This window comes from Papilio polytes, unplaced genomic scaffold (assembly GCF_000836215.1).
Source record: "Papilio polytes unplaced genomic scaffold, Ppol_1.0 DF821544.1, whole genome shotgun sequence".
Classification (NCBI taxonomy): Eukaryota; Metazoa; Arthropoda; class Insecta; order Lepidoptera; family Papilionidae; genus Papilio; species Papilio polytes.
The window spans coordinates 235,555-254,873 of record NW_013527660.1 but is presented as its reverse complement, the minus strand read 5'-3'; the positions used below and the strand labels follow the sequence as shown (position 1 = coordinate 254,873).

General features: G+C 33.7%; 1 protein-coding gene across 1 annotated transcript in view; it reads left to right on the top strand.

The window, feature by feature from the left end:
* Window positions 1–4,909: 4,909 nt before the first annotated feature.
* The window catches only part of LOC106108407 (SCY1-like protein 2), a 32,699-nt gene continuing 18,289 nt past the window's right edge, over window positions 4,910–19,319 (top strand). Inside the window, exon 1 of the mRNA XM_013289573.1 lies at window positions 4,910–5,054. The gene's annotated coding sequence lies outside the window, so the exon portion shown is untranslated. The remainder of the gene's footprint in view (window positions 5,055–19,319) is intronic.

Here is a 19,319-nt window from a genome sequence, read left to right as displayed (position 1 = left end):
TATGTAAGCTGAATATGGCTTTATACGAATATTTCAGTTGTAACGCCGGACAGAAATATTCTGTACATGTAGGGATAAAATCTTTTGAATATCAGAATATTCATTTCCATAGAACTTTCATACATTTTAAAAAGCGGATTAAATAAAAAAAATCGATAGATACTGTTAGTCTATATCTATACCTAACTAGTTCCCGTGAGGCTTCATCCGCATGAAATTATGAAAATTTTATTTTACAGTTTACATTTGTCAAATCATCATTAGCAAATGTCAAAATGACGACTTTACAAACCTTGGCAATCTTGCTCCTTGATGTTGGCAGCAACTTATGCTCTCTTCCCCACATTAAGGTTTTTATCCAAAACATATACCCCCTAAGTTTAATGGCTTGAAAATATACAGCTTAAAGCGTGACGTAAGTGCATGTCTTTTTATAAAAAAAGGATTAATCAAAAATATGTTGTATTTGCTGACATCTTAGGCAACAAAAAGTGTGTGTTTACGCTTTATTATAATAGTATAGATAATATTATAAAGAGGAAAGATTTATACTTTGTATGTATTGAAGTAACTCAAAACTACTGGACCTATTTGTAAAAAATGCTTGCACCATTAAAAAGCTATGTTATCACAGGAACATAGCTTACATTTTAATTGTAACGCGGGCGAAGTCACGAACAACAGCTAGTATCAGATAAAATGTAACTCTAATTTAAGTTGTGAAAAGTTTTTTTATAGTGTAAATAGTACGCAAGTGGAGAAGACAGCTCTGCGCATGATCGAGATCAGTCGAGTGTGATCACTCCAAGAGGTTGGACGTTTGTCGGGCGCAACTACGATTCTTACAATAAAGCTTTCGAATAACATTTCGGCCAAAACGTTGTCATTGTTTCTTTTATACATTTTATAATGTCTTCAATCCTTAGACATTTAGTTTCTATCTTAACTAGAACCCATTTAATACGGCATTTCACATACATTGCGTGCATCAATCACAATAATGACAGTAATCTGTCTAACATTCATTTGTTATACAAGATAACGTAACAAATAAAAGCAGTAACATATTAAAATTGTTACGATAACTATAAAATTATATCACAATTTAGGGACAAAATTTTCTTGTTCTTTTACTTTGAGTTAGTCGTCGTTTATAATAGTTTGTTACTGGTACAATCACTCGCTTAAAGGATAGTTATACAGTCTCTTAATTTTTATTGAGTTCACGTCGGTGGCGCCAGCTTTAACATCTTCGCACGAATAGGTCAGCTCGTCCGTGCAACACCATGGCCACACAGAACACAAGCGTGAACCGGGGGCAATTCCGCGTTTCGTCTAATGAGTGTGCGTGCCGGAGGCCCAATTTTAGTCCTTATCCCTTTTCATCCTTTTCTAATAAGGAAAGGACGAAAAGGGTAAGTAGATTTGGCGGCATAGGGAACTCATAGGAATGGGAAATGCCATTGCAGGTGTCTATGGGCAGCGGTTGCTTCGTCATATTGGTGACACTCATTTGCCACTTTATGTTATAAAGAAATCTCCATTCGAGTTTTCTCTGAAATGTACCATTATCTCTGTGCCAGTAGTAGTATGAATTAAAAATATCTAAATTGAGCTGATGTATTCTATGAAGCATGAGTGTAATAATAATACTTTTAAAAAACAATCTCCATGCGTTAGTTTAGTCGTTAGCAGTTAGCGTTAGTAGTTAGCAGCTTAGTTTAGTCTTTAATTAAAATTCTGTTCTTGTAGGCGACATTACGTTTTCATTTAAACGTAACTCATATGATATCCCCTTTATGTGTGTATCCTCCTCCGTCAATTAAAGGTAGGCGACGCAACTGCAATAGCTTATGTCTATGGGCAGCGGTCGCTTTCCATTTCGTTGGATTCAGGTGACCGCTTGCTCGTTTGCCACCTTATATTATAAAAAAAAGTATCGACAAATTGTCTTCAAAAATCTTTACCTTGTTCACACAATAATTGAACATATACCTCATTAAAATCTTTCAACCATATATGCTAAAGGAGGTATGATGGAATTTATATGCCTACTTACTTTATCGGCGCGGAAATAAAAAAAGTCGTTAAGTAGTATGTGTTCTTCCAGACTATTCTCTATGTATATGCCAAATTTTATTTAGATCCGTTCAGCAATTTAGGCTATAAAATTTAACAAACATCCATCCATCTAAACTTTCGTATTTATAATATTAGTATGAAGTAAGATAAGATTACAAACCCTCTAGTCAGTCTGGTAATATTGTATTGCTCCTATACACTTTCTCTTCTCCGTTGTTTGCAAATAATTTACCTTTGCATTATAAAAGGTGATTAAAAAGCCTTGTAGTTTTTATTACAGAACACCTGCAAGTGTTTTGTTAGCATCCGCTGTAGAACGTTGCAGTAAAATACTGCTGGGTGGACTTTTAAAAGAATAAGCCACCTGAACAAAGAACGTACAACCGTTCTCTTTATAAATGAATGCTGTTATTTATGTCAAATCGGTGTAACTTTCTGTTTTTATTTCACTTACCGTTTATAACAACTACAATATCGTTTAGTTAACTTTTTATTTGCGTTATTAAAAATGCTTTGTAATTTATGTGGAATATTTTAAAGGAATCGCTATCAAGGTGAACATTTTATTCCCAAGAAGCATTTATGTAGATAGATGGATATACAAATGCAATTTATCTATATAGACATATAATAAAACTTGAATGTCTTTTCGTAATATCAAAAGAAAAGTTATTAATTTTAGGACGATGATGTATTTGCGTTGCCGATAACGAAAAAAACATTTTATCATTTATCTGTCTGTCTGTCCGCAAGCCGCAGTTGTCCCGGGCAATCTCCGACTGGGCCGATTTCGACGGGACTTTCACTGGAGGTTAGCTGTCATCGAGAGGATACTTTTTTCAAATTCCCCACTGTCAAAGTGGCGTAACGGGTGGTCAAAATTTGCGCTAACGAAGTTTGCGGGCGACAGCTCTTTGTAAATAAAATCATTTGACCATGATCAGACCATGACTATGACCATGACAATTTGACCATTTTTAATTACGAAACAGGAAAAATTAATCCAAGAACCTTATCCGTAGTTCGCACTAGACTAGTTATTTAGTCGAGTATCGAGTAATTCAGTAGTTAAAACACTAACTATCCAAACGACGTTCACATTAATGTGGCAGTACACAGTGAGTGGAGCTTTACAAGATCAACGTCAAAGTTTACTAGTGAGAACTATTCATAAGCGTGGGTTCCCACTACCTGTATGAAGTTATATTGTTATTTATATATCCCACGGAAACTTCCAGATTGCTTTACATCTATGCCGATTTTCATGGAGAACTATTCAGCTTTAGGCTACAAACTCTAACATCCATCTATCCATCTAAACTTTCGTATTTTATAATATTAGTATGAAGTATGATTCCAGTTTTTCAAAGAGTTTCATGGGGTTGAGAAATATTTGTATAATTCGTTTTGAAGTAGAGACCTACACTTCAACGATGGAAGTTAACTAGAATATGTTATTAAGGTTAAGTTAAAGTTGTAGAAGCTTGTCAATATTTTTTTTTATAACATATGGTGGCAAACGAGCAAGCGGCCATCTCAATCCGCCAAAATGGCGAAGCGACCGCTGCCCATAGACATCCGCAATTGCAGATGCGTTGCCTACCCTTATCCGACGGAGGAGGAGACGCACAGAAAGAGTTATTTTTAATTATTAATTTAAGTTATCATTAATTTTATCTTATTGGCAGTTATTCCACAGAATAGTATACGTAAACTAGAGACTAATTTACAAGGCTAAAAGCCTAAAAGGGCGTGAAAATGTCAGTGGTCTCGACCAATTTCGGTCGCCCCTAATAATTCGAAGAGTAAATGTGCTACCACCACTTTACTCTTCGAACGTTTTCAGCTAGAAATTAATCACGTAATAGAATTTATGTGTATAAATTTCGTCTGCATTCAGTTGAAGTATTAATTGAATTTTCGACATTAGAGCGGACGCGCACCTTTGACATAACTATCGCACGACTATTGTGCGATCGTCGATTGTTTTGCAGTCAATACAACTGTTTAGTTTCACAACTAAAAATCGAATATTGTGTGCACCTAGATATAAGATCATAGGAATCAAACCGAGAGTAAACAATTGTGCGATAGTTTTGTCAAAGGTGTGCGTTCTCTTTTATGCATAAGGCATGTAATTCAATGAACACATATTCGATTTTTTTACAGTACGTCAGGAAAATTCTATTTTGAATACTGGGAATGTAATGAATAGTATTAAAATTCTGATTTTGATTTTATAATATGTATTCCGGGTAAACTTTTCCAGAATTTTCGTGGACACTGATGAAAATTAATTCCAATAAATGTCTTTTATGAGATAAACATTTGATATTTATTCTCAGAAAACGAGTTAAATAGACCCGATGGAAATTATAAACGATAATTAATCGTTTAGTTTACCGTTTACATTATGCTTAATCGCTTGATCCCCACTTATTGCCAGCGAATTTTACAGCAAAACTAAACGCCTAATTTACATTGGCTTAGTTATTTAACCGTAAATACATTTCTGGACATTGTAGAAATAATGGTGAGATTTAAAAAACAAAACACAATTTTAGTTTTATGATTTTTTTATGATTTTATTTTTATTATTATGCCTTTAAGCTGTATTTTTTTTTAAACTAAAGCCTGACGCCTGGCGAGTTTTTTAGACGTATGAAATTGAAACAATTAGTAACAGCACCGCTCTCTACAAGGCTGGAAAGGTGTTAGGCGAGGCTCGCGGGTGGACCGGGTCGGGGTGCGTCAGCGGCAGCCAGCGCTGTGCCCGCCGTCGCAGTCAGCGCACACTCTATCTCCGACCGGCTTAGCGGACGAACGTCTTGTCCGCTACCAAACTCCCGCCCGTGCGTGGAGTTTACTTCTTACCCCAACATCGACGAAAGGCCTCAAACTGTTTTCGAGTGTATCAAAAGTGTTGCGGAAGTACACGGGCGCAGCGCCCGACGGACAGGCGAGCACCTCCGGTACGTATGTTCAATTCCAGGTTTAAACTTTGAGATTATCGTGCCGCCTGAGAGGGTCGTCGCAACAGGTACACCGTATTGAGCGGCAAAATCCTTCGTAATCCTTGAAGCGTCCTACATTTGTCAATTTTTATGTGTCCAAAATATAGGCCGGTTATTATTTTATAACCCTATGTAATTTTTTTCTAAAAATTTTCAGGCTAACGGTTGTAAAAATATTTGAAAGAAGTTGGATTACAATGCGTTTTATTGCGGGTGCGTTTTATGTTTTAAATAACTCTGTAAGTACGTAAAATTATCGGACGTTATGAATGAAAGGTTTTCTCCTTTTAGCTATTTTAAAGGGTCTCATTTTTATTTCGATGAAATCCGCTAAATTAAAACGTACACACCTAATTGAGCCGTCGCGTCGCGGCGCCCGAAATTGTCGCGCGCGAATTTTCTGTCACTTTTATATTAACACAATTATTCATATTTGTTGTTTTTAAATATTCAATCTTTATTTTATCTACGTTTTATTTTCGGCAATAGAATTATTTAAAAAAAATATTTTATCTCGTTCAATGTGAAAGTTACAGGCACTTTAAAATTCCATTTATATTCATTCCAAAAAAAATTCATTTAATTTCTCATTATTCCTACGTGATCTGAAAAACGCACGTTTATTTCAACTTTGGTAAAACTTTTTTCACAATTAATTACAATTGTTTAAAAAAAATAGCTACAAAAATAAAAAGTAAAGTAAATTAAATTACAACTTATTTAATTTTTAAATAAAATGATTTAACATTTATCTAATAATAAAATAAACTGCGCGTAAATTTTTCGTGGAGAAAACCATCAGCTATTATTTATTTTGACATTTTATAAAAAGACATGAAAAAGCAGTAAATAAAACTATGCATATAAAAAACCAGGGCCAACAACGTTCTCGAACTATGAAACAGTTTTATCTGTCTTATAAGAATCATGACATATTTAAAATCTCTGTTTTTAAGATTTTAAATTATCTCATATTTCTCATGTATTAAAGGAATTGCTCGGATTAAACAAAGAATAACTTTTCTAACTTTTACCGCAATTTGTTGGTAAATCTTAGGTTTTACCGGATAGTTAGTTTAGTTAGCGAAGCTCGTATTTTTACAGTAACATCTTATCTTGTAGACAAAATTATAACTCAAATTCGATCCACGTCAAGTTAAAAGATTTTTCTGAAATTTGAAAAACACTTAGTTTTATTGAAAAGCAATTTTAACAATTCAAAATCACTGTAATTCTTCGATGGCTACTGCTAATGGCAGAAGTCAGCATTTTGCAAAACCAACATGGCTATCAAATCCAAGATGGCCGCCATTAAAAATGGCGGATCACACTTTTGTACAAACACCTCATAATGGGTATTAAATAAAAATTCTTGGTTTGTAGAATACAGAGATAAAATCCAAACCAAATTTACACCGAACATTTAAGAATTGTAAAATAAGGATTTTCTAAAATTGATAATGCTTCTTATAATTTGAGGTAGCAAACGAGCAAACGGCTACCTAATTTCGTTGAAATAGCAAAGTTACTCTGCCCATAGACTTCTGCAAGTAGCAAGAAATTAAAAAGTTTTATATGATTTCTCTACTTTTAATAGAGAGGAGGTACAGAATTAGGATATTTCCTTTTCCTGTCTCTTGCCCACCAAATCATTATCTTGATAACAATAATATTAAACACATAGCAAGTAAATCTTCTTACAAATATAATACTAAACGGGATCCCCGCGGCTAATACTTCAGCGACACGTCGTCGGTTGGAGGGTGCAATATCCAGTTTAATTAATGGATCCGAAGACAATCTTAATCTGACTCTAAGCTCTTTGGGATTGGTGGCGCTCGTTAAACTTCCATACATTAAGGTTTCCCATTTCATCACTTGAAATTGCCTGAAACTACACGATGAAGTTATATAAATATACTTCAAAATTAAGTATCTATTACTCTACTATTTATTCGTCTTTCTCAAGACTATAAAAATGCCTTTGTATTAAAAATAAAAGTTCATTTTAAAACTATTGAGAGTGATTTAAGATTTTAACAATGACAATTTTAACGTCTTTTTACGTCGCCTTTATCGAATAGAAATTATTTTTAATCAACATATGATAATGAGTTAACAAATTCATAAATTTTGAACGTTGTAACATATAAAAAGCATTGAACGAATCGATCACATACAAAACAAAACTACTATAAAAGATTTCTGTCGACCCAAATCCAAAAGTTTTCTTTCTGTGCGCATAAAATATGAATAAGATTTTATTCAAACAAAACCTTTTAGAGATATTAGGTTTTATTATCCAATAGATACATTTTGTTTTGTTTGTCGTAATTTGATTTGTAAAATCTTTTGACATTGAAAAAAATATAGTGGAAAATATTGTAATAGTATAAATATTGAATACATATATTTTTTGCATATATTCACTTTTAAATCTGGGAAACAAATTAGGACGCTTCATTGATTTATTTTAATTTCAGCTTCTTAGAACCAAATTGCAGAGGACGTACAAACTAAACTTAATATTTTTATCTATAGTAATATTATAAAGCGCAAAATCACACTTCTTTGTTGCCTAAGATGTCAGCAATTACAGCATATTTTTGAATAACTCTTTTTTTCATAAAAAGCTTTACGTCATGTTTTAGGATAAATATGTTCACACCGTTAAACTTAAAGGGGTACTTTAGGGTTAAATGTTTTGTGGGAAACCTTTGTGGGAAAGAGTCCATAAGTTGTTGCAAACATCAAGAAAGCAAGGTTGTCATGGTTTGACATCATCTCATGTCATTTTGACATTTGCAATTGATAATTTGTCAAATGTGAACAATAAAATGATTTTTTTATAATTTTATGCGGATGAAGTCGCATGGGAACAGCTATGTGTAATAACGAATAGATTTTACTGCGGGCATACATAAATATACAGGCTTATAAACTCGTCTTGGAAAAAGCACGAAAGTCTTTTATACCTTTGGCAATGGAAGCCAATGGTAAGCAAATCTGAAAAAGCATACAAGATACAAAAATGCCGAACGGGGCTTACAATTAGATGTCCACATCTATACTCGTATTTACAGGTCTTTGTATGTATGTAACTCTGTCATATTCTTTGACAAAAACAGAGACCACAATACGTTTGTATGATTATCAAAGCATTTGGAACCCAAAGTTATAATATTCTAACCACTAAAATTAATGAACTATCGAACTAAGCATAAAGATCAGAAAAGAAAAGAAGGGAATAGTTTACACTAAAGAGAGTTAAGCGGTATACGGAATAGGAGTTTACAAAAGACATTAAGCTAGCTCATTCCATGCTTTGCTAATCCTATAAAAGGAAAGAACGCCTGAAATTCTCGGAATACTCTAGTTTTATCATGATCCAATCTGAATACATAGAACATTCAAATATTGATTTTATTAAAACTACACCCTTTATACGTAGTAGACCTGGCGTCTGGTTATATGAATATTAATATGCAAAGAGGGGAATTAAACGAGGAGAATTTTAAATAGGTTTGAAAGATGACGCGATTAACAATGTAGAATATTGAAATTATTAGTGATGGATTTGAAAGATTTAATCCCACTTTCAATAAAAGGAAAACAGTACAGGGAGATAGTAATTTTAACATATATGTTAACGCATACAACCTTCGTTATTCTAAAACTCTTCTTAAATTAACTTCATAAAATAGACACTAGAAATGTTTTGTCCTTAACTAAGTAATTAAAAGCCGCTAACTGAGTTTTAATTATGCTTCAAATTGCCTGAATAAAGTCACGTAGCGACGCAGCTCGGCGACATTAAACCACAAGCTTTATTACAGGTGAGATTTTAAGAAACATTTTCCAGTTTCGTATGTAGTTTACAAGAAAATGTGGACGAAATATTTGTGAATTTCACACTGTTATTCCTCTTTGCTTTTATACGAGTAGTGGCGGTTGATATAAACGAGACTCGTAGAACTGAAGGACGAGAACCTGTTGCGCCAAGCCACATAGCACTTTCTGTAGAACGGCGCATCGCACTCGATATGGCCGGCAGCCAATAATAGATGATTACTCAACTTTTAAAAACTAATCTTTTAAAAAAGGAATAATAGAACACGAGTACCTTATAGTGTGTATTAGCAACATTCAATTGTGTTAAATCCATACCTTACGTTTTAAAATAATTTAAATTGTTATTATAATTTTTTTGATACAAGTATAATAGATTTTTGTTAATTTACTAATCTTTACTTTAACCATAATAACTAAACTCCAGACTTGTCCTAGGATATGTTTAATGACAATAGTCAAATGGCGGGATTCGAACCCTCGTCCGCAAGATCGGTAGTCTGTACTAGGGTTGTAACGGAGGCCATTTTAACGGAAGCGGATGCGGAAGCGAAAGGCTTCACCTCTGTAGAAGCGGAGGTTAACGGAAGCGGAAGCGGAGGTCAATAATAAAATATTAATTGCGATCTATTAAAGAATTAAAAACTAAAACTAGCTTAATTCAAAATATAGATTGGTATATAATTACGAGATACAGTTTGTTATGAAACTATGATGTATGACAATTATAGTTGACATATTACGCACCCTCGGGCCGCAAAACGGTATCTTATCACCCCACTTGCGTTAAAGGCGAAGCGGATGCGGAGTTTTCGTTTCTTGCGGAAATTCCGCACTTGCGGATGCGGAAGCGGAGTTCCGTTACAACCCTATTCTGTACCATAAATCATTAGACTATTGGCGCGTAGTATTTATGTAGTAGTATATTTCACTCATAGTCGTTTTTTTATTAGCAAAGACATTCCAGCTGTCAATTTAGGGATAGAATTAACCGCAACTATTTGTTTTGGTTGCGGTTTTGCGGTTTACAAATATTTGTCAATTGCAGTAATACCGCGTGATTATTTAATACCTAGTATTTAAAATAGAGCTATATATAATATAGTACAGTAAAACATACATACTTAACTGTTTTATATCATAATTAACTGTTGCTAGCGACTTTGCCCGCGAGAAATTAAAAAAAAAATGAAAAACGTAGCCTATGCTACTCACAGATTAATTACCTTTCTAGAGGCGAAAACATTTTTGGAATTGGCCCAGTAGTTTTTACGTGAATCAAATACAATCAAAAATACAAATCTTTCCTCTTTATAACATTACTATAGATTGTATTTTATAAATGCATAAGATGAATAAGACTTTTGTTGCGACGTGAGAAAAAAAAATGTCAAAATATTTAATAAAGCGTTCAAGCAAATAGTATTTCCAAATTGCAAATAGTATTACGTTTTTTCTTTATTTAAGGCACTTTCCTGACGTCATTGGAATGCTCTCACTAAAATTTCATCACAATACGTTCAATAAATAACGAGTATTGTACAAACATACAAACATTCAATATTATTTATACTAGATCGAGAGAAATACCGGAAAAACAAACCGTTTTATCAGATAAATTGAGGTATAAAGTTTTATACCGCTCTCAAACCACTCGCTAAAATATTAACAAGACTCTTTGCAAATACCCAATAAAAATTTAATCACCTACCTAACCTTTTGCTTTTAACGTATTCGTAGAAACTGTAGGTGAATTTTTTTTTACTTTTTTTTTACAAATAATACACGTTCACGTTTGAGTTAAACATGAAGAAATGACTAGACTAGGTCTTTGCAATTAAAATTGAACTTTATAAAATAGCACCTAAACCCTAACATCCAGTTTATATTCCAGTCGTAACCCAGAGCTGGATTCGATCGCTGGACTGTAGAATGTAAACTGAACATAATACGACCTCCTCTTTCAACGCTTAAAATATTCACTAAAGTAAGAGGAAATAACAAACATGAAATGAATTTAATTAAACTTTAAACAATAGAATGTGATGCGATGTGCAGCGACGTGTTCTCTCAAATGAGGAAAACATTTAATTACTGAAATTTCATTACCACGTCTAATTCACTGAAGCATTAACTTTACCTTTGCTGTACTCGTATACGATTAATTGAATTCTTTTCAAATTCGCAACGATTCTTCACGTGCCTTTTGTATTGACTTGTACGGAGAAAATGTTGGACTTTTTTCCAAGAGGATAGGTTGCCGGCGCCGGCGTTCGACATGATTGCACATTTGGAGACATACTAGCGGCTGAAGCTAATAATCAATCTCAAGATCGATGGATCAATCCATATGTACTTATCTGAGATTTTCTAAAATTATCTTTTTTCTATTTGAACTATAGATCTATATGCATTTAATTCACGCAAAAACTACTCGGCCGATTTTAAATATTCCTTCACCGTTAGAAAGGTAATTTATCTGTGAGTGATATAAGTATTTTGTTTTATTTTTTCATTTCACACGAGCGAAGTCGCGGGCAACAGCAAGTTTTTTAATCATTCATTTGTCACGTCACGCTTCAAAACATTACTTATCAAATGATTTAATACTACTGGTAACAATATTAAATCAGTCCAAAATAAACAGGGACAATGTAGTAGTTCTAACTTTTGGTTATTGGTCCCTGAAGAGCCCTAAGCCTAATGCTACGCTAATATTATGTACAACATTCTAGTTAGAGCGCGCGCACACCCTTGATTAAACAATCGCACAATAGTTTTGCTGTTGTTGTCGATTGTTTCACAGCCCATTCAACTGTTTGGTGGAACAACTAACTCTGACATTGTATCGCATTAGTTTATAAAACTTTGTTTCTTTTGCATCGTTAATATAACTTATTGTTTATGCCTTTATGTTTTACCATAAAAAAGTAAATTTTCCAATACTTTATAGCTCATGAGCGTCGGTGGCTCAGTGGTTAAGGCACTTGATTTGTAATCTACAGGTCTTGGGTTCGAATGCCGCCATGTACCAATATGATTTTCGATTTTTCGAATTTTCATATGTACATAATTTACCCGACGTTCTTACGGTAAAGGAAAACATCGTGATGCAACCTGCACATATCGGCGAAGAAATTCAAAGATATGTGTGAAGTCAACCAACCCGCACTTGGCCAGCGTGGTTGACTATGGCCTAGTAACCCTGATTAAGGGTAGGCTCCGAGCCCTCAGTGGGGCGTCACGGTGGCAAGCGCAAGCGATCCCGTGGCGTCCCACACAATGGCCAGGAGGGAACGAAGGGGTTTAGTGAGGTATGCCCCCTACTATGGGGGGAGAGTCCCACATAACTCACGTGTCTGCCCAGAGTCATGGACTATGCAGAAAGCATTCCCCTTCGAAAAGAAAAAAGGCTCCGAGCCCCTCGGTGGGGACGTATAGTGAGCTGGTGATGATGATATAACTTAACTATAAGCCAACCACATTTATTAATTTATCTTAATAATTCGTAGGCTTGCCTTTATAGAGAAAAATATAACTGCATGGTTTATTTTAATCAGGCGGTTAAAGAGGTAGAACGGGCGTTTAACTAAACAGTGTCTAACTAACTAAGTGTCTAAGTACTACAGTTAACTCATATTATAACCAATATTTCGCAATATTTACTTCGTATCAATGTTATTTTATCGGCAATCGGTAAACATTTGCTTCTATTGACAGACAATCTGGCAGCACCAAGTGTAACATTACTCTGAACAAATAGATTATTCCGTTACTTATATTTACATTTAGATATCTATCTATACTAAGTATAATGAAGTAAAAGTACACACAACGTGGCGTAGGAATAGCAATAACAGAATGTTTTTGAATAATTTTTTCTGTAATAAAACCTTTATGATATGCTTTAAGCTACATATTTTAACGCTATTAAACTTAGGGGGTAAATAAATTGGAAAAAACCTCCACGTGGAAAAGAGATTATAAACTGCAAATTGACAACATTAAGGAAGCAAGGTGGTCATGATAATGGCAATTGTTATCCAATGTAAAAGGCTTTTATTGTCATGTGTGCATTTGAATTTTGACATTTGCAATTGAGAATTTGTCAAATTGAAAAAGAAAAATAAAGTTTTTATAATTTCAAGCGGATAGAGCCGCACGGGAACAGCTTGTAGATAACTAAAATTGCTGTATTTTATATCAAAACAAAAATTTACATTACATACCCCTGATGTTTCTTTTTACTCATAACGTAAACCAGCTTCAATTTAATCTGTCTGTCGGCAAGACCGCGTAGTTATATTTCGGATAATCTACAGTATTTAAATTTTGACGAGGAATTTTTCACATTCCAAAAAATGAAATGTAGTTGAAATAAAAATTCTATTCCGCGAAATACTCGCACAATAACAATAACATTTATCTGAACTCTACATTTTACGTGAATCGATTAATTGCAAACGTTTGCCTGTTAGCTTTCTATGTTTTTTATTCCTTTTATTATTTTACACTCTCTATTAACCGTTTAAAAACTTTTTTTCTTTCTATCGTGTGCCAGTGATTTCCGCGATTTGAAAAAAAAAAAACACTTAGTACATAATCTTTGTGTTCTTCCAGACTATATTCGACATCGTTTACGAGTCACATTCTGAACATCCATCCATACATATATAACCTTAACATTTTAATTAAAGTTAATGCAATTATCCAATAGGCTTTGAAAATTATTAAATATAGCTCGAATCAACGTTTATTATACCGCAATCAAATGAATTATTACACGAACTATTTTAATCTAATATTGGTTCGCTTCCATTTTCAAATGATCTATCCATTGTACAGTTCAAGTGGTCAGTCGTACGGAATTAGGAAGTTTGAGGGATTCTATGTTGATATAGATTAATGATGTACTTCAGAAACTCGAAGCAACGTCCCTTAGAGCTTTGCGTATTAATTCACAAACGTAACAATAGGATGTTGTGATTACGCATTGTCGTATAGTACTTGTGTTGTTCGTGGTACGGTAAATAGCTATTGAATAGCAATTAATGGGCACAACTGTTCAATTATAGTCTAACAAGGATATCTGGTCCGGTAAGAGAAGTGTTGCTATCGCGTTTATACTTGTCAGAAAATAAATTAATTTTAGAGTGAGCGTACATCTTTGATTGAACTATCGTCCATCTGTTACAATCGTACACGATTGTCGATTGTTTCGCAGCTCTATCATCTGCTTAGTTACACAACTAAAAATCGAGCAGTATGCGCATCTCGTTATAAGCTGATGAATCAATTCGAGACTGTTGTGCGATAATTTAGTCAACGATGTGCGCGCGCTCTTAGTCAAAAATTAGTATTATAAATAAGCAAGTTTAGGTGTTTGGAAGTTTCTTAGAATTTGCCGCGTAACGGCTGAACGGATCTCGATGAAACTTGTCATAGATATTGTATACAGTCTGGAAGAATACATAATCCACTTTTGTTTTTTTTATTCCACGGAGACGGATTCTCGAGCGAAAGCTGGTATAACATAAAATAAAATAAATGACAGCACACCTTCAGTACAACAAAAATCTTGTAACACTTGTTTAAATTAACTGGGGAGAGAATTTTTGAAATCCGCCCAGTAATTTTTGAGTTATTTCCTTATATACAACAATACAATTTCCTCTTTATTTATTAGTACAGATTACAAACGTATTCTCTTGTGTATTTCATTGTTCCCTTCTTTTAAATATTGTATTATAATAATAAAAATTACTTTATGATTTGTTTATGAATTGCATTTAATTCGATTTACGTTATACGTCTTTGGTTGCGAAATAGTTTTTTGTATTTACGTTTCCCGAGAAGTAGAGATCAAACTGCGCTTACTGTACACAAAGTAACGAGTTAAACGTAAATATTACCAACGTAGGTTTATGTTACGTACTCCATATTAATGGAGGTATTTCGATTTCGTGTTAGCGAAAGTTTTCAATTTCCTTTTTCATTAAAAACCAATCGTACGTTAAGCATTCAACTTCGATTACATAGTTCGTTAATACATTTTCAAATTGTTTGATTACTTTTTCGAATCGTTAATATAATTTCGTATTCCAAATTGTTCAGTTAAATTGGTTTTTAAATACGATTACGTTGAAACAATGTTTTGTGTGTTGTATTATAAGTTATTTTTTATAGGAATCGTGAACACTAGTCATCATCTCCCCTGCCTTATCCTACTCCCGTAGAGTCGGCGCACCGGGTTTTCATCCTCCAAAGCAATCTATCATCCGTCATCTTAGTCATCTCTCCTTTCTTGATCATATAATCCTGAACACTAGTATTAATGTAAAAACAACCGTTTTAATAAAATAAACCTTGTATTTTCATCTATTATTAGTAGGTTTACCCCTAAATATGTACCCTTACTTAGGATAGGCTGCAAGCCACTGAGTGGGGACGTAAAGTGATGATGTTGATTATATAAAAATATTGTAGACTAAATAAAAAAAAGCACTTATTTGTTTTCATAACAAAATGTGTTATTAATTTTGTAACTAACATACTGTTTTGATTAAGACTTAAAAAGTTAAGATACTTTTTGCCGTCAGATGTTCGCCGTCACATGGCGTACTATGGTTAACCTTTAATTACATTTGAAATAAGGAAAATTTATGTTATTAAGAAGTGGATTAAGTTTTCAAGTTATGTTTTACCTTCGTGGGTGATACCTTAATTTCATATTTCACGAAAATGATGTTTGCTAGGTTTGTTATTATTAACTGATATGTGACTAACAATTCTTATTATGACAAAAATTATATAAAAAACAACAAGACAAACTCTAAAAGATTTTTTTATCTAGTTGTATTTTTTTATTCTCCGCATTTTTGATCCGATTTTGCATTTATAAAACACTGGCTGTTGGTCGGTATTTCGTGTGCAATTATAAAAAAAAAACAGTAAAAACTCATATGTTAATCAGTGTTAACATAGCTTTTTAATGGTGAAAGTATTATTGAAATCGGCCTTTTTATAACATTAGTATCGATATAGAGTGTACATAGGTAGAGATTTATACTTATAAAATATAAACTATTGCGACAAATTCTAAATGTCTATTTATTTTCTTTCTTCGCGAATCACAGAGAATTGTATAAATCAAAGCATTTGAATTCCGTTATTGCACAGAGTAGAGTAAATCGCCTTTTCACCGGTACATGTGGGACCCGGCGTGTCAGCCGAGATAACTGGAAATATTTATTGATTTTCGGGGCCGCTACCCCACCGTAGGTCTACAGCGTCTTTGAACGCGTATCGCGCGTCGAGCCCCAGATGCGACCTCGGAATACGCTATGTTATTTGAAATAATAATGCCAGCCTAATCTTAACGAAATTTGCCCTTTAAAAATATTTATTTCCCTATATTGAAATCTACCGACTTTAGATATCGTCGGAGTATTTGCTGCGAAAACCAAAAGTAAGATGGTTAGATGTCGAACTACATGTTAAAAATATTGACATCAAGAGCTGGAAATGAAACGCCAAGATAGACATGAAGAAATTAATTGGACCAAACCCAGGCCCACCTGCGGCTGTAGTGCCTCTGATGATGATTTGCTACGAAATCTGTAAATGATAATTCTGCCATATTTCCTACTTAGGAGCACAGTATCAGTTAGTCTTCGAATCTCTAGTAGTCGTTATATCCGAATTTATTCACAGTATTCTGTGATAATTTGTCAAGTAGTAAATAAGAGGGTACTCATTTCTTAGTATCGTTTACAATACCCTTAGTAGTTAAGGGTTCCCTGAAAAATGATGTTTTATAAGGTCAGAGTCGTTATTGTTGGCTAGTCAATTGTAATGTCGCTGGAATGGCAGCTCTTAAATAAAGTACGTAGAGGTTTTCAATGTAATTTTATAATAAGACTTGCTGTTTCGCTGAAAAAAGCCAACAATTCATAGACGTAATCTGAGTAGGCGAAGTTAATGAAAATTGTAAAAATTAAATATTACAATTTAAATACAAATATATATTTGCATTTAATTTCATATTACGCTGAAAAGAATCAGTTTGACTTTTATTTTTACACAGAAAGTAATTTGTGAAGCTTAAATTGTTGGAGAGGTTTATTTAAACGAACAAGATGTAGCAATTGCTTCTCTTGCTTGGATTATATTTTCATAAATTGAAATATTCTTGTTTATCCGTTATACCACAAGGAGAGCTTTTAAATTTTTTTAAGCTTAAGCTCTTACTATAAAAATTAGTTTCAAGATAAAATACTCTATTCTAATTTGTACAAAACATAATACCATTTAATAGGTTTAAAATATCTTTACATTAACAGTAATAATATACTAAAATTGAATAATTCAAATTAAAATACGCTTGAACCTCCGAAGATAGTCTGAATGGAAAAACTTTATAAATTCTTTAAAATCTAGTGACATCTCTAAAATTGGCAGAGACTGTTTACTGGAATTTCCTTTTCAATAACACGGGTTTTTTTATGTTTTTATTTTTCCGAACCACCTGTGTGTCCTTTGTCGTTTAAAGAGAATAAAACTGTATACGAAAATAAATTTATATAATATAACTAAAAATACCGTACCAAGAATTTCCTAAAAGAGAAAAGTATATTTACATTAACTCTCTGTGTACTTAGGTAACTTAAACTTTACGACTTTGTCGACCCACGTATTAAACCTGCCAACATCTTATGTTAAAATTACTTGGCTACCGTCGAGTAAGCATGACTTTGTGTCTACTTGTTGCTTGTTTTCTGTTATGTTCTCGTACAAAAGTGATTCAGTGATCCGCGCCTAGCTGTTTTCAAAGTCAAGGCGCGATGATAGTTACTAAGAAGCCTTTCTCACCATCAAATAATTGATAAAACATTCAATTATGCTTGATAGCCGCCAGAATTTAGTTCACCGTATAAGCGCTTTCAGGGCGGGCGTACAACTTTGATTAAACTATCGCTCAAGTGTTGTGCGATTGTCGATTGTTACGCAGCCAATTCAACTGTTTGGTTGCACGACTAAATATAGAGTAGTGTGAGGACCTACTTATTATCTCATAGAAATCAAAGCGAGACTAAGGATGTGCGATATTTTAATTTCGGATTCGAGCACGCTCTTACGCCCGATAGAGCCCTGCAGAAATATCATACAAAGTTTATGTCGATATGAATACATTCTCGAATTGTTTCCTACTACGGCCTCTGTTTCCAAACGTCTCTAAAAGCTCAACATTAAACACTTCAGCCACCTGTGGCTGGTCCGGGCTTCTAAGTAGGTCACTTCATTACGTCACGGGTCAAGCCAGGGTTTGTGAGCAAAATGACATTAGCTGTGCCGCCAGCTTATATCCAAAATACTAATCATTGTTGAATTATATATATTATTATAACTATTCAGTAATCACGAAATATCTTACATTAAATGTGACATTCCTTTTTAATACATATTTTACACTAGCTTTCGGCCACGACTCCGTCCGCGTGGAATCAAAATATAAAAGCAAATAGTCTATGTGTTTATAATATTAGTAAGATAACATACGCTATAATAATCTGTTATTATTCAGATAGCTTTTTTAATTACTTACTTAATTTACTATTAATTGTTATTGTTTTTTTGGAATTATATTAGTCAGAAATAACTTATGTAAAACTAAATAATAATGCTCAACACAAAACATTGAGATAACGGACAGCTCAAAGCAAAAGCAGATCGAGAATCGTATTTGCGGTTAGTTTTCGGGTTTGAATCGCGGCATTTCATTTCTGCAAACGACAACGTCTACCTCGCGTCAATCATTAAGAACCACAAAAGTACAAATGCTTTCATAGAATGTTTTCACCCGATGCCAACGTACTCAAATATTAACAAAGTTAATTAAATCTTTTATCCAACTACATAGTAATGAATCTTAAAACCTTAATCGACGGAAAAAGAGACACATACAAATAGGATATGCGTCCCCTCCACCATTAAATCAACTTTTGTTCCCTTTCCCTTCCCTACCTTTCCTCTTAATAAAAGATTGGAAAGGGAAAGGGACCAAAATTAAGCCTCTGGCACCAAACTCAGACTGTACGCGGAATTCCTTCCACTTCACGCCTGTCTTCTGTGTGGTCGTGGTGCACCGGGCGAGCCGGCGTAACAGTGTGAAGATGTTAAGCAGATGTTAAATACTCATCACATTCTAAAGCACTAAATGGAGCAATTAAGTAAATTGATGACATAAACTAATATTGACGTTCAATTACGGGTTTACTGTAGCAAAAGTTTGCATAGAGCAGTCCAAAGGTAATTAAACGTTTAATTAAGGCACGGCAGAATTGATATTTGAATACGTAATGATAAAATTAAACG